Source organism: Orcinus orca, chromosome 14 (genome assembly GCF_937001465.1).
Source record: "Orcinus orca chromosome 14, mOrcOrc1.1, whole genome shotgun sequence".
Taxonomy (NCBI): domain Eukaryota; kingdom Metazoa; phylum Chordata; class Mammalia; order Artiodactyla; family Delphinidae; genus Orcinus; species Orcinus orca.
This window is the reverse complement of record NC_064572.1, coordinates 84,606,728-84,620,502: the sequence shown is the minus strand read 5'-3', so window position 1 is coordinate 84,620,502 and position 13,775 is coordinate 84,606,728. Positions and strand designations below refer to the sequence as shown.

The window sequence follows — 13,775 nt, the reverse complement described above, 5'->3', positions numbered from 1 at the left end:
TGGGTTATATTTACTTCCTCTCTCTCTTAATTATTGTTCTATCATGCCTTTAATATTCATTTAGAGGTTCCCACATGTTAATCTTACCTCTTCATGCCTTCCTACATCTCCAAGCAGCTTTCAAGGGTAAGTTTCCTCTTGCCTGAAGAAAAGCCCTTAGTATTCCCTTAATACAATCTGTTGCTTATGAATTCTTTCAATTTTTGTCTGATTGAAAATGCTTTCATTTCATCTTCAGTTTTTAAGGATATTTCATGGGGTATGGAACTCTAGGTGGAAATTATTTTCTGTAAGCACTATAATATATTCCATTATTTTCTGTGATGTTATCTGCTAACTATTGCTGCTCCTTTTAAGATACTGTATTTTTTTACTCATCTCTGGTTTTCAGAAATTTTACTGTTAGGTCTATGTGTGGTTTTTACTTTTATTTATAGTGCTTAGGATTCATAGTGTTTTAAAAATGTGGGTCTCAATGTCTTCTGCCGATTTTGAAAAATTCCTAGTTTTTTTCTCTTCAAATATTGCTTCTGCTGTGTTTTCTCTTATATTCTTTTACCATGTGCATCTCTGCACATGCATAGACATTTCAGCATATCCCATACATCTCTTAAGCTCTTTTCTAAATTTTCCACCCTTTTGTCTCTTTATGTTTTAGTCCTGCATATTTTCTTCAGATCTATTTTCCACTCACTGTTGCTCTCTTCAGCTGTGTCTAAACTGCTGTTGAACCTATTCAATGAGTTATATTTTTCAGTTCTAGAAAGCCATGTAGCTCCAATTCTCTGCTGAAATTTTTGTTTTTTAACTCCTTGAACCTACTAAACATAGTCATTTTAAAAGTCTGTCTCTGTTAGCTCCATTAACTGGATCTCCTCTAGATCAGTTTCTATGGTTTCTCCTGAATTTCAGTCTCTTCTTCTTGGCATCCACTTATGCCCAGTTAGTTTTTGAGTGTCAGATATTGTATATGAAAAGCTTAAGGATAATTTGAGACACTGATGTTATATGACTGGTGCCTAAGCCAGGAGTGCTTGTGATCAGGGACTAAGGAGGTTTCAGTCTCCTTGAGGACTGTTCTACTTATGATTCACCCTTTCTTCTGGGGCTTAGCATTTAGAGATCCCAGTCCAAAGCCCAGAATGGGGAGTTGTCAGTACCCCTTCTTAGCAGTCTCTGATATCCAAATTTTGTCCCCTCGGCCCTGTGAGTCTGTTGAAAGTTCTGCTGAAATTTTCAGCCTCTAAACTGCTTCTTCTAATATCTGCACATGCCTTGGGTGGGAAAATTAACCTCCAATTCTGGGTTCACACCTTGGGCTTTCTTCTCTCCCTGGGTCATGGACCCATGATTCTTTATTTCTCTGGAAACTCTACAGTGTCTTCAAGTAGAATTTTTGTATATTTTTCCCAGCTGTTATAGTTGTTTTCAGTGGGAAGATGAGTCCAAATTACTGACTGTCATCAGCAGAAGCAGAACTTCTCCATTCTTGGACCATCAGCTTAATGACTGTAATATCGTTATCACTTGCTTCCTGTGTCATTTTTAAACCATTCCCCTGGGGTGGACATATAGGCATTTTGTAACTTTTCAATATAAGTTGTGCTAAATATCTTTCTGCTTATATCTGTACATACTTTTCTGGTTATTTCCTTTAAATGAATTAAGATTGGAATTGTTGAATCAAAGATATGTACATTTTTAAGGGGTATTATAACTATTTCCAGATTGCTTCGTGGAAGGCTGGACCAATTTACACTTGTATCAGCTGTGCATGAAAGTGCTCATTTCTTGGCATCTCACCAGCACTGTAATATCATACTTTAATAAGGCTGACATGGCACTGAGTAGCTACTAGGTTGGCCAAAAGAGGCATGGCTTTAAAAGTTCTCAATAAGTTGGAACTATGGGTCAAAATTCATATGATAAATCAATAAGCAAAATGACGAGGCCTGCAGTTCACTTAAAAAAATAGCTAAGCAGGTTTAGGAAGGGAGAATCTGGGATAATAGCAATTCACAGGATCATAGTAGGTGATAAGCTGATGCAGTCCTGGACCGAACTTATAGACCGTTAACGTACAGATCTAGGAGGATAAGGAGTGGCCCTGAAATCTAAATTTGGTGACTCATATCTGAAATATTACAACCAGTGTTGCATTTTAAGAACCTTCTCTGAGCAAGAGGAAGTCAAAATTTATTTAACATCTAAGACTTTTTTCTAGACTCTTTTCTATATTAGATGGTTTGGGCTCACCATAGCAAATTCTCCATTGTTGAAACTGTTCTCTGTTTTCACATTTGAACGACTTTATGGATTTGGGGGATTTTCTTGTTGCTCTTCTACAGTATCGCTCTATCTATTATATCCATATTGTGAAATTTTGACTGTCAGATACATATTGGTAAGACACAAGCAAAGAATTACTGTAATTTTTAAAGTTAAAATATATTTTTATGTGCCTTTGGCTTTTTATTGCAGAGTCTACACTTTATAGATATCACATCAAATGTGTTCATTTGACTTGTTTCCATGAGGGTTCCACTGTAAGCTGTGTATGTTTGGCGAAGTGTATTTATACTTAGCTTTCTTCCCCACCCCCCCCTTCGTCTCTTACCATACTTTTTGCAGCAGCCAACAGTGGATTGTAAAGTGTAAATCCAACCATGGATTGTAAAGTCTACACACGATGCTTCTGCAGGCTGTGGTCTACACCACATAATGTGATTTGGAAATATGGGTATTTTCGTACAGTACATACTTGCATTACACAGGGACTTCATACAACACAATGAAGAATAAATGGTAAAATTTTAAAACATGATGTGGTTCCAGAGCAGAGTCCCTGAACAGTGACTCATTGATAACCGTACCCGGTGGAAAACTGTGGAAGGAACAGGGGTGTGTAGCTCCCACAAAAGATGTGTTTGAGGAGGGAATGATGACTTTGCATGACTTCGAAAATATAGTTCTTTTCAGCAGGATATTTAAAAAGAAGGAAAAGACAGTTACCTCCCAAGCGTTTTAATGTAAAATATATTCTGGTGCACATGTCCTGATGGTCCCCACAAACAGGGGTGGGTATAAGCCTGCTGTTCTCTCCAGCCACTGCCTTTCGTGAAATCTACCTGCCAGCAGTTTGCACTGTTTACGGCAGACGCAGTGTGTAGATGCACAATTCGCCCATCGATGCATGTGTGTTTCCCTGTTACTCACTGCTTCATCACAGTGGTTTATTTTGAGCTGCTTCTTGTCAGATGAAGAGAGATGGTCTTGCCTTCTGTCCACTCCACATCCCATAGTTTTGTTTGTTCTGCTTTTCTTTACAAACAGCATCCTTCTAGGATGGGCCAAAAACTATGTACAGGTGGAACGGGGGCAGGAGCTTGTATATATTTTGGGGGTGGGGGACAGAATCCCCTAAATTTTTTTTTTTTTGCGTTATGCGGGCCTCTCACTGTTGTGGCCTCTCCCGTCGCGGAGCACAGGCTCCGGACGCGCAGGCTCAGCGGCCATGGCTCACGGGCCCAGCCGCTCCGCGGCATGTGGGATCTTCCCGGACCGGGGCACGAACCCGCGTCCCCTGCATCGGCAGGCGAACTCTCAACCACTGCGCCACCAGGGAAGCCCGTCCCCTAAATTTTTGAGAAGGGATTTATTAATCTTTCTTTTCTTGCTCAGGTAACCATGACTGACAGTTTGGATAAGGCTCTTATGAGGAATTCTTTTTCTCAACAATTCCAATAGAAGAACAGAAATAAATATGTGTGTGCATCTGTATTTTTGCTATCAGATGTTATGGTTTACAACAAAATGGAAAGTAGATTATAAGAATGGGACTACTTTGCTGGATTGGGAAGCAAAAATACGTTCTTAGCAAAAGGAACAGAGGTGTCATCGATACAAGCAGCGGTGTGGTGTGATTCTTACTGTCAGTCACATTAAGTGCCTCCTGTGTGCCAGCCCTGTCCACGTGTTGATATAAACCATGTCATTAATCCTCCCAGCTGATATTATTATGATTTACAAGTGAAGAAATGGGCTCAGAGAGGCTAACAATGACTAAGCCACAGCAGAGGTAGTAATTCATGGAGCTTGAATTTGACCGTGAGTCTGTTGTGATCCTTTTTTTTTTTTTTTTAGGGAGGGGAAGGCGGCTGTAATGAAAAAATCGAGTTCTAGTTTAGGGTAAAGCTACTGATGGGCTTAATTGATCACTTCCTTTTTTTTTTTTTTTTTTTTTGCGGTACGCGGGTCTCTCACTGTTGTGGCCTCTCCCGCTGTGGAGCACAGGGTCCGGACGCACAGCCTCAGCGGCCATGGTTCACGGGCCCAGCTGCTCCGCGGCATGTGGGATCCTCCCGGACCGGGGCACGAACCCGCGTCCCCTGCATCGGCAGGCGGACTCTCAACCACTGCGCCACCAGGGAAGCCCCACTTCCTTTTATCTTCCACTAAGCCCAGCTTTTTTAAAAAAAATTTCTTTACTGAAGTGTAATTGATTTACTATGTTGTTTTAGTTTTAGGTGTACAGTGAAGTGGTTCAGTTTTACATACGTATATATATTCTTTTTCAGATTCTTTTCCATTGTAAGTCATTATAAGGTATTGAATATAGTTCCCTGTGTAAGCCCAGCTTTTCTATTTATAAAGAATTAGCAGGGAAATCTTTAATTTAAACTTGATGACCATGCAACAGTTTTTATTGTTCCTTATTTCATTGCACCTTTAGGTAAGATCCTATTTTCTGTTTGAGAAAAATCCATATACGTACACACAATTTTGTTTATACAAAATGTCCTCTAGCAAGTAACTAATCTGAAATCGTTTCTGAACTTTTCTCCTTGAAACTGTTACAAATAAAAGATTTTTTCAGCAGGACTTAAGCAGGTATCCCTGTATGACATTCTATCTCTAGAAAATAATGGAATTTTGGTTTTCATTGGTTAAAAACCTTGTAAGTCAGCTATAAATTATTCATACCCCATGCTGCATCTGTTAGCTGTCTTGACTCTTCTTTGTTAAGTCAACATTACTTAGTTTTAAAGTCCAGGTAATTGATTATTGGTCCAGTTTTGCATAGATGTTACAAAGTCATTTATAGGAATGGAGCTGCTCTTTTTTCTGCCCAGCAGGACAAAAAGGAATCCCTGAGCGCTCCTGGCTGTCCTTTCCCAAAGCGAAAGCCATGGACATCCAGTGAAGGACATGAAGGCACAGTGGTGACTGTGAACTTCATTCGTTGTGACCACTTGGTGGCCGCTAGTATCGTCCTGGTAGAAATCCTGCAGTTTCCACAGTAGCCTCTTAAATGCTGTCACATTTACACTCTGTGGTTTAGTTTAAGATGGCTAATCCAGGAAAGCTCAAAATAGGCAAAGGATTTGCTGATCGCACGTTTGTGATAACTCCAGCCTCGCTCTCAGCAAGGACGAGATTTTCTATATTGGTCTAAAAATTGTCTGTATTAAGGGTGGATTTAAATATGGAACTCTGTCAACACAACATCAATAACAAAGTAGCTGGTATATTCTTTTGTTCAGTATAATAAGCTATTTTCATGACTCTGAACTTTGTAGTGAGGGTCACGATTGGTTAGCAGGGTAGACTGCCTGAACACAGCACAGTATCTGGCATGTAACTATTTGATGAAAAGATGAATGAGCAACATTTTTGAATGTATTGATCAAGTTCAAGTTAATCAAACCAATAAGCATTGGTTTCGTGCTTTGGATGTATAAGAAAGTAGCACCTGAGGCAGCTTGGTGGCTATTCAAAGTGGGCTAAGGCTTCCTGGAGCTTGTAGCCTAGGGAGCACTTTGCTATGAACAGAAATAAGTATAGTCCAGGCAGAACGTGGGAGTGTAATGTGCAGGGAGAAGAGAGGAGAGTTCTACCTGAATCGTCACGGAGGGCTTCAAAGGTTAGGAGCCGCTCAGGGGCCTTGTGGGATGAGAAGGAGTTCGGGAGGCCAGAGGAGGCAAGAGAGGAAAGCTGAGCTCATTCCTGCCATGCATATTTCTAATCATCCAACCAGTATCAACCTCCTGTTTGACATTAGACCAGAGATTGCGAATTCAAATGCTGCAAGGGGCCAGGTTGGTGTTATAAACAAGCAAAGCTGGCCAGGCATAAGACGATAGATCACCTTTGCCCCTTGGCCTCCATGTGCAGATAACGTAGGGCAGGTGGGGCTGGAAGAACAGGCAGCTTCTCTTCACTTTCAGCCAATTCTTGTCCCGTGAAGTGCAAGCCCAGGGTTGCCATTTTTCTGATATTTTTTTTCCTCTGGGAAGCAACACATCCAGGTTTGTCTGAGAATTCTCCTGACTCTTAGAGGTTAGCAATTAAATCAGATTGACGAATTGGGTGGCGTGCACTTTGGGGCCAAACCAACATTCGCTGCAGGCTGCGTGGAGCCTGTGAACTGTCACCCTGTGAAACTCGGTCTAGCACAGCGATCCGGAAAATCTGACCCCGGGCCCACAGTAGCAGCGTCACCTGGGTACTTATTAGAAGTCCAGATGCCCAGGCCCTGTCTCAGATCTACTGAATAAGAAACTCTGTGATGGACCCTACAATCTGCATTTCAACAAGCCCTCCAGGTGATTTGGAGGCTAGCTCGGGTTCGAGAATGTTTTTTTACATTTTTAAGTGGCTGGGGAAAAAAATCAAAAGATGATGAGTATTTCATGATACATAAAATTACATTGGGACTTCCCTGGTGGCGCAGCGGTTGGGAGCCTGCCTGCCAGTGCGGGGGACATGGGTTTGCGCCCTGGTCCGGGAGGATCCCACATGCTGCGGAGCGGCTGAGCCCGTGCGCCACAACTACTGAAGCCCGCACCCCTAGAGCTCATGCTCCACAAGAGAGGCCACCACAGTGAGAGGCCCGTGCACCGCAGCGAAGAGTGGCCCCTCTCGCCGCAAACTGGAGAAAGCCCCCGTGCAGAAACAAAGACCCAACGCAGCCAAAAATAAATAAATAAATAAAAAATTAAAAAAAAATTACATGAAATTCATACGTTGGTGTCCATAAATAAGGTTTTAGTGGCACATAGCCACGCTCATTCATTTAGGTATTGTCTGTGGCTGTATTTGCCTGCAAGGGCAGAGTTGAGTAGTCCTGGCAAAGACCAAATGGCCCGCAAAACTTAAAATATTTAGGACCTGGCTCTTTATAGGAAATGTTTGTCAACTCTGCCCTTGAGCATTGAGTGGAGAGGGAGGGAGGGTGGACAGACTGAAGAGGATGAAAAGCTGAGCAACCTCTGCTTCAGACCAAGACGCAGGGGAGACGTAGGATTTGAGCCCTGCATTTGTGAAAGAGCTCAGGGAACCGTGTCTAGGACTGGTTGATGCAAGAGTGGTCAGGAGAGCTGGGGTGGGGACCACGCGGCAGGAACAGAAAGAATTCCAGAGATATCCAGAGACAGGGTCCACGGGGCTTGACCACTAATTCACCATGAGATGGGGAGAAAGACGAGAGTCGCAGGACGGTACGAATGTGGCACAAAAGGACGATGATGATGACAACAGGGAAAAGAAGGGGTCCGGGATGAGGAGTGTGCTTCAGGAAGATGTGGAGACGATGGGAAACGTGGGGAGTGAGTTTTAAACCCAGTAGCATTTGAGTCGCTGGTAAGGGATCTGTTCGACCTGACTTGTGGGCGTTCCCATCACAAGATAGAGGCTGGAGCTGGAGATTTGGACTTGAGGGTCCTCTACGTAGAAGACAAAGTGGCCTAGAAGAGTTACTGGATTTATGATTGGTTGACTTTACTAGTATTTTAACAGAAAAGAAAGTTGAACTCAAGTTTTCATTCAGCAAAGTACACGGATTGAGGACCTCCCTATCCCAGAACCGAGCTAGGATAAAGATGGAAAACTGTATCTTCAAGGGGTGCAAAGTCCTTTGAACCCAGTGGAGTGAGTGGCCACTTGAGTCCTCCACTGCCCTTCTTGTGTCCTCTGTCGCAAGGCTGCACGCATCTATGTCCACAGCACCATCCTCTCTGGCTCCGTCTCCTAACTCTGCCCCTGGAGGCCTCCTCCAGCGCCTGCCAGCAACCTTTCTCCTTCCTGCTCTCTCTCCCTCCTGCTTCTGAGGCCCAAATGCCCCAAGAAATAGCATGACAGGGCAAGCGATGAGAAAAGCTGGGGACAGTCATACTGCAATTTCTGTCTGAAGCTGTGAAATCTCATAGCTTTCCGTGAGGCTTTTAGCATGAGTTTTCACGGGGCAATTAGGGCATGTTTTATAAAAAGTTAGCAATTAGCTGTAATTCTGTTTGCAGCAGAAAAACCTGTTTGCACCAGGCTTCAGTGAGGACAGAATGATTTGGCAGTGCCTCCGTGATTGATAGCAGGATTACTTTTTAAAGAGTTTATTATATTCCACTAACGTTTACTTGAAAGAGATTACAGGGATGCTTTATAAATGGCCCTTAGTCAACATATGAATGGGATATTCTCCCTGGAAGACAGCTTGCCTGCAAGCTAACTAGCAACTTAAGCTATTAACTTCCTCTGACTGACAGTTTCGAAATGTTGTTGTAGGAAAAAATAAAATGGTATATGGAAGTTGCCAGACATAAAATTAGTTAGATAAATGAATTTTCTATTGGAAACCAAACTTTCTAGTTAATCAACACAGTGCACGTTACTTTACAGCTGTGTCTTGTAAGACTAGGCAAGTCATTCCAAAAAGTAATGCTCGGTTCTGTTTTCTAATATTATAATATCCCTGATTATATCAGTAAGCAAATCTTAGAAAGAATTATCTTTAGAATATTTCACGTCAAGATGACGTGCATGCGTGTATCTTGTGTTGTGTCCATTTGGGTCTTTCAGAACCTTCTGTCGCCTTCTGTAACACTGGTCATATAGGTATAATTTCTTCTTTCCGTACTCAACAAGGGCTACCAAACCAGGTTGGGTTGCTTGCTGCTCGAAAGCCAATACTCAAGAGGCAAGTGTTGGTTGGAAAAGGAAAGCCTGCTTTATTCAGGAGGCCGGCAACCTGGGGAGAATGCGGACTCGTGTCCAAGAACCAACTCAAAAGATTCTGCTTGGCCATGAAAGTCTTTTAAGGGTAGAAGGGGAAGCTAGGCGCAGTTAATCGTTTAGAGAGGAGGTCAGAGTCTTTGTCATCCTTCACTGTGTGCAGACTTGCTGACTCCTTGTGGTCTTTCTTTAGATGCTGTCCTGTTCATGCAGTTTGCCCATGAGATGACTGAAGGGGAAGCTGGGGAAAAGATCTAGTCATCCGTTAATTACTTATTCTTCATCTCTAGTTCTTTAAGAAAAGAATCAATTGGTTAGGTAAGGCATTGTGTGATCCAAAGATGTGAAAGGTGTGCTTGGGTCAGAGGCTAGTGAAGCATGGGGTGTAAAGGTTAAGTTAAAATATTGCTGCTAAGGTGACAGGACGAAGGGCCTCCTACTACTAACACAAGGGACGAGATAAGTTGCTTTGAGCCATCTCCCCAGGAACTGGCCTGGTGCCTGCCTTAAAAACAGGCCCCCAATTAATGACTGTATTATATTTCTTTTTGAAAACTTGTTAGCGTTTTAAAAAACTTAATATATTATGCCCATTTAGATCAAAATACAGAAAGCATAAAAGGGTTGCAATTTGGGTAAATAGCAATAAATAACAAGTGAAATGGTGTTTTGTCACTGTCATGCTGGGAAGTAGCAGCTTCGTTTGTGATTGGACTTATGTAATAAAAATGCATTTCCATTTTATCATGCAGGATGGTTTCCAAACAGACATTTTACCGTTTGAATCTCACAGCAACCTTCCTGATGGTTCAGTTTTCTATCTCTGCTCTAACAAACCCCCACAACTTAGGTGGCTTGAAACAACACCCATCTGTGATCTCTCCGTTCTGAGGGTCACAAGGCCGGCAGCCTGGTTGGGTTTCCTCCTTCACATCTCACCAGGTTAAAATCAAAGTGTTCCCAGAGCTGCCCTTTATGATGGCAGCATCAGGGGAGGGTCCGTTCCCTGCTCATTTCAGATGTTGGCAGAAGTCCGCCAACTTGGAGGCTGTCGGGCCACAGTCTCTGTGTTCTCGCCAACTGAAGGTTAAGGGTCGCTCCCAGCTTCTCAAGGTCGTTCCCAGCTTCCTTGGCGTACGGCTCCCTTGCTCCATCTTCAAAGCGAGCAAAGTGGTCAAGTTCTTCTCCTGTGGCATCTTTCCAACCCCAGCAATGAAACGTTCTCTGCTTTTAAGGATCCTCGTGAGTACCCTGGGCCCATCTGAATAAACGAGGATAATATCTCCCTGTCCCCCTTTATCGCATATGCAAGGTCCCTTTTTCCAGGTAAGGTAACATATTAACAGGTTCCCAGGATTAGGACATCTCTGGGGGCCCGTTATTCTGCCGACCACACTGATAGACAGTATTGTTATCCCCGGTCTCCTGGTGAGGAAGCCGAGGCCCAGCAGAGTGAAATGACCAACCAGCAGTCCCTCAGTCCGAGTGGCAGCACCCAGCGTGTCTGTGGACACATCTCTGGCCTGACCCCTTCCCAGGTTCAGCCTGGGAACAACAGTTTCCGAGATGCAATGAAATAGGTCTTTCTTAAGTGAGATGATTGTTCCTTTGCATTCAAAGGAGGAGGGATTGTTACCTATCTGCTTCCTAAATATCCAACTTAAGATGTCCCTAGCCATCACACAGGGGCTCAGTGACCTTCTCCGCAGCTGTTGGAGGAGGTAGCTTGAAGATGCTGAAGTGACCTGGGCCCTGGCACTCGGCTCAGGCCGTCTTCTCGCGACAGCGTTGCTCATCGCAAGCCCCGTTGTCGGTGGTGCCGCCTCACTGATACTGAACACGCAGGAGGGGCCGGTACCTCGTGTGGGCGGGATGATGGGCCCGTGGCACTAGGGCTGTGGACGGTCTTCTGAGTGATGGGGAGAATGGCCGATGGGGAAGTCCATCCTAGCCACTGGCCTCCTGCCCTGGGCGTCCTGAGGTTCCTGAGCCCTGAGCAGGCGGCCAGGTGGAGCTCGACTTTGTCTCTCCTTCCTGCTAATCGAGATGTCTGAAGGCAGAGCGGATGGGAGGGCAGCAGAGGTCTGAGGACCAGTGCACAGCCTGCTGGGATCTGATGTCAGGGGCCCATTTCAGCAGCACAGTCTCACCACACGTTTCAGCTCCTAGGTCACCACGTCACCACACGGTGTCCAGCGTTCAGCCCCCAAGCCCAGGGCAGTTAAGAACCATTAAGTGGCAGAATAGGACGTCCTCAAGCCCCTCCTACCCTGATTTTCTCACCCCCTTCCCAGCATGGCTCTGATTTCTAGCTCTGCAGCCCCCAGAGCCACCACCTTGTGTTTGACCTTGATTTCCGCTGATTCATCCCCTCGTCCTCTTACAGCGCGCTCTCTGCCCCTCTGCTCTGGTCTGGGCTCTCCATCACTGAGGTCGAAAGAAACCAAGCGGGACAAGCGGGCGTCCTCGGAGGGGCCAGGAGCCAGGCTGGGAGCTCGCACTCACTGGCCTTCTCGGCCGCCCCAAGTATAGGTGGTCCAGCTCCCAGCAAGCCCCTCTTCCTCTCCACAGAGGAACAGAACCCAAGGCACCTTCGATGGCCCAGTTCCTCGCTCACTACCAAGGGATCCTCTGTGCAGCTGCTTGTATCTGTGGGCCGTCAGCCTCTGAGAGTGAGGCGGGGCTCAGATGGATGGACTTTGGCCTTGTGCTTGGGTCAGCAGGGACCCGGGAGGAGAGCCCAGACGGCCCTTCATACCTCCTGAGGTGTCACTTATGCCTCCGCTGTCCCCTGAATCAGTATCCCTTCCGCCATCTCCTGCTACCGCCGCGCCTGTCTTCTGTCATCCCACAGATGTTTCTAGGTGGCCCCATTCTGGGTGTTGGGAATAGGGTGTGGAACAAAGCAGAAAAATTCCCTCTTCCTACAAAGTTTCTGTTTCTGAAAAGGGGAGGTAGACAATTAACAAGTAAAATAAACACACCAATACGCGATCACAAATGAGATGGCTAGAAAGAGAGAGAAGTGGTGTGTGGGGCAAAGAGCCCACTGGGATGGGGGGCTTCCCTGCGGGGGGTGACGTCCAGGCTGAGACCGGGAGGTGAGGCGCCTCGAGAGCCCAGGAGGGCCTTCCAGCAAAGGCTCAGCTGGTGCAGAGGCCCAGAAGCCAGGTGCAGCCTGACCAGTTCAGCGGTGTGCCGGGAGCTTAGGGGTGAGAGAGGCCAGACTGTTGGTGGTGTGAAGACAGCAGTTATTCTAAGAACAGTGGGTCATTGCTGAAGGGGTTTAAGAAGGTGCATTGTTAACTAAGCTGGGGAGTTCTGGGGGAGCTGCTGTGAATTTTCCCCGAGTTCCCCTTTGCATTGGATCGGGGAGGGGCGGTAACATAAGAGTTGAAATTTAGATGGGTTAAGTTTGAGAAACCTGCACTGTCGTGCTTCTAGATTGCTTTCTTTTAAGTCATGTTGTTGGTCTCCTCTTACAACCCAACAGTGAGCTCTGGGAGGGGACAGACGACCGTTGTCTGCTCAGAATCTGCCGTTGTCCTCAGATGGACACAGCATGGGGAACTGTAATCCTATAGCGTACAGATGCGTGGGGCAGAATGGCAATATTTCAGTGAATGAATGAGACTTTAAGATGATCTGGCTATAGCTACAGTAATCAAAAATGAAAATCTAAAATGTTAGTTGCAAATCTAAGCATTAGTAATCCCACCAGTAGCAACAGCATAAAGAGCTTGAATTCAGAGCATCACACATGACAAAGGTGGTGAGGTCATGCCTTTTTTTGGTGGGAAGGGAGAACTGGCCTAAAATCGGTAAACCCGTCATGCAGAGAAATACAGTAAGAAGAATCCGTGCGAAAGAGAAACTAACACCGTAACACACAAACAGCTTCAAACTACATTCCACATCTTTCAGAAGCGCTTTTTACCTTAAGATAATGTGTGCCAGTCTGCACATTTTAACAAGTGGTTTGCTGATGTAAATTTTCCATCAGAGAAAAATATCAATGACTCATGAATAAACATTATTGTCATTTACGTAACAACTAAAAGGCCTCAAGCCAGAGACGCCCATTATGGTGCTGCAGTGCCCTCGTTCCTTACTGTGTTATTCTCCAGCTAATTCAATTTTGTCCTCTCTCAGTTCCACAGGGCCCATATCTTCCCGGCTATGGAACTGCTGCACTGATATTAAAGTGGTAATCGAGATTGCCTCTAAATATTCATAGCAATAAGTGACTCTCTCGTGCCCCGTGAGTGCCAGGGCAGCAGCCTGAAGCATTTATTTAGTGCTGGAGAGGGATCCAGTTATTTCGGAGTCCCTTGAATGCAATATTTTATTTAATATTGTTGTTCTGCTTGAAAAATTAGGTCCCTCTGAGTTTCTGGTGTCGGTGGTTGAGACTAATGACTTTGGCTCAGAACTGACCATTGTCTTTGAAAGGATAACCTAGAAGTGGTGATGGGAGTGGACTTGGCTATTGGCCCCGCATCTGATTTTTTCGTGCAGTCCCCTTCCTTCTGCAGGCTCACTGCCACCTTATTTCAACTTCATGGTCAGGTTCAGATTTTTCTAAGTCATTGAAAATGGCTATCCTTTAAGGACAGAGAAACACCAGAGAGACGATATTGTGTATCATTCCGTCCATCAGAGGAAAAAAAAAAATCATATGCATCCCTGAAAAGTTACATTTATTTACTTGGGATATTTTACACCCATCATGGGTGAAATAATTTAAATTCAACTTTGGGTGAGCTCCC

The 13,775-nt window shown here is 44.8% G+C and overlaps 1 protein-coding gene across 1 annotated transcript in view; it reads left to right on the top strand.

Moving 5' to 3' along the window:
- Positions 1-13,775, top strand: part of ADAM12 (ADAM metallopeptidase domain 12) — a 387,388-nt gene that overhangs the window by 95,865 nt on the left and 277,748 nt on the right. The gene's annotated exons all lie outside the window — the stretch shown is intronic.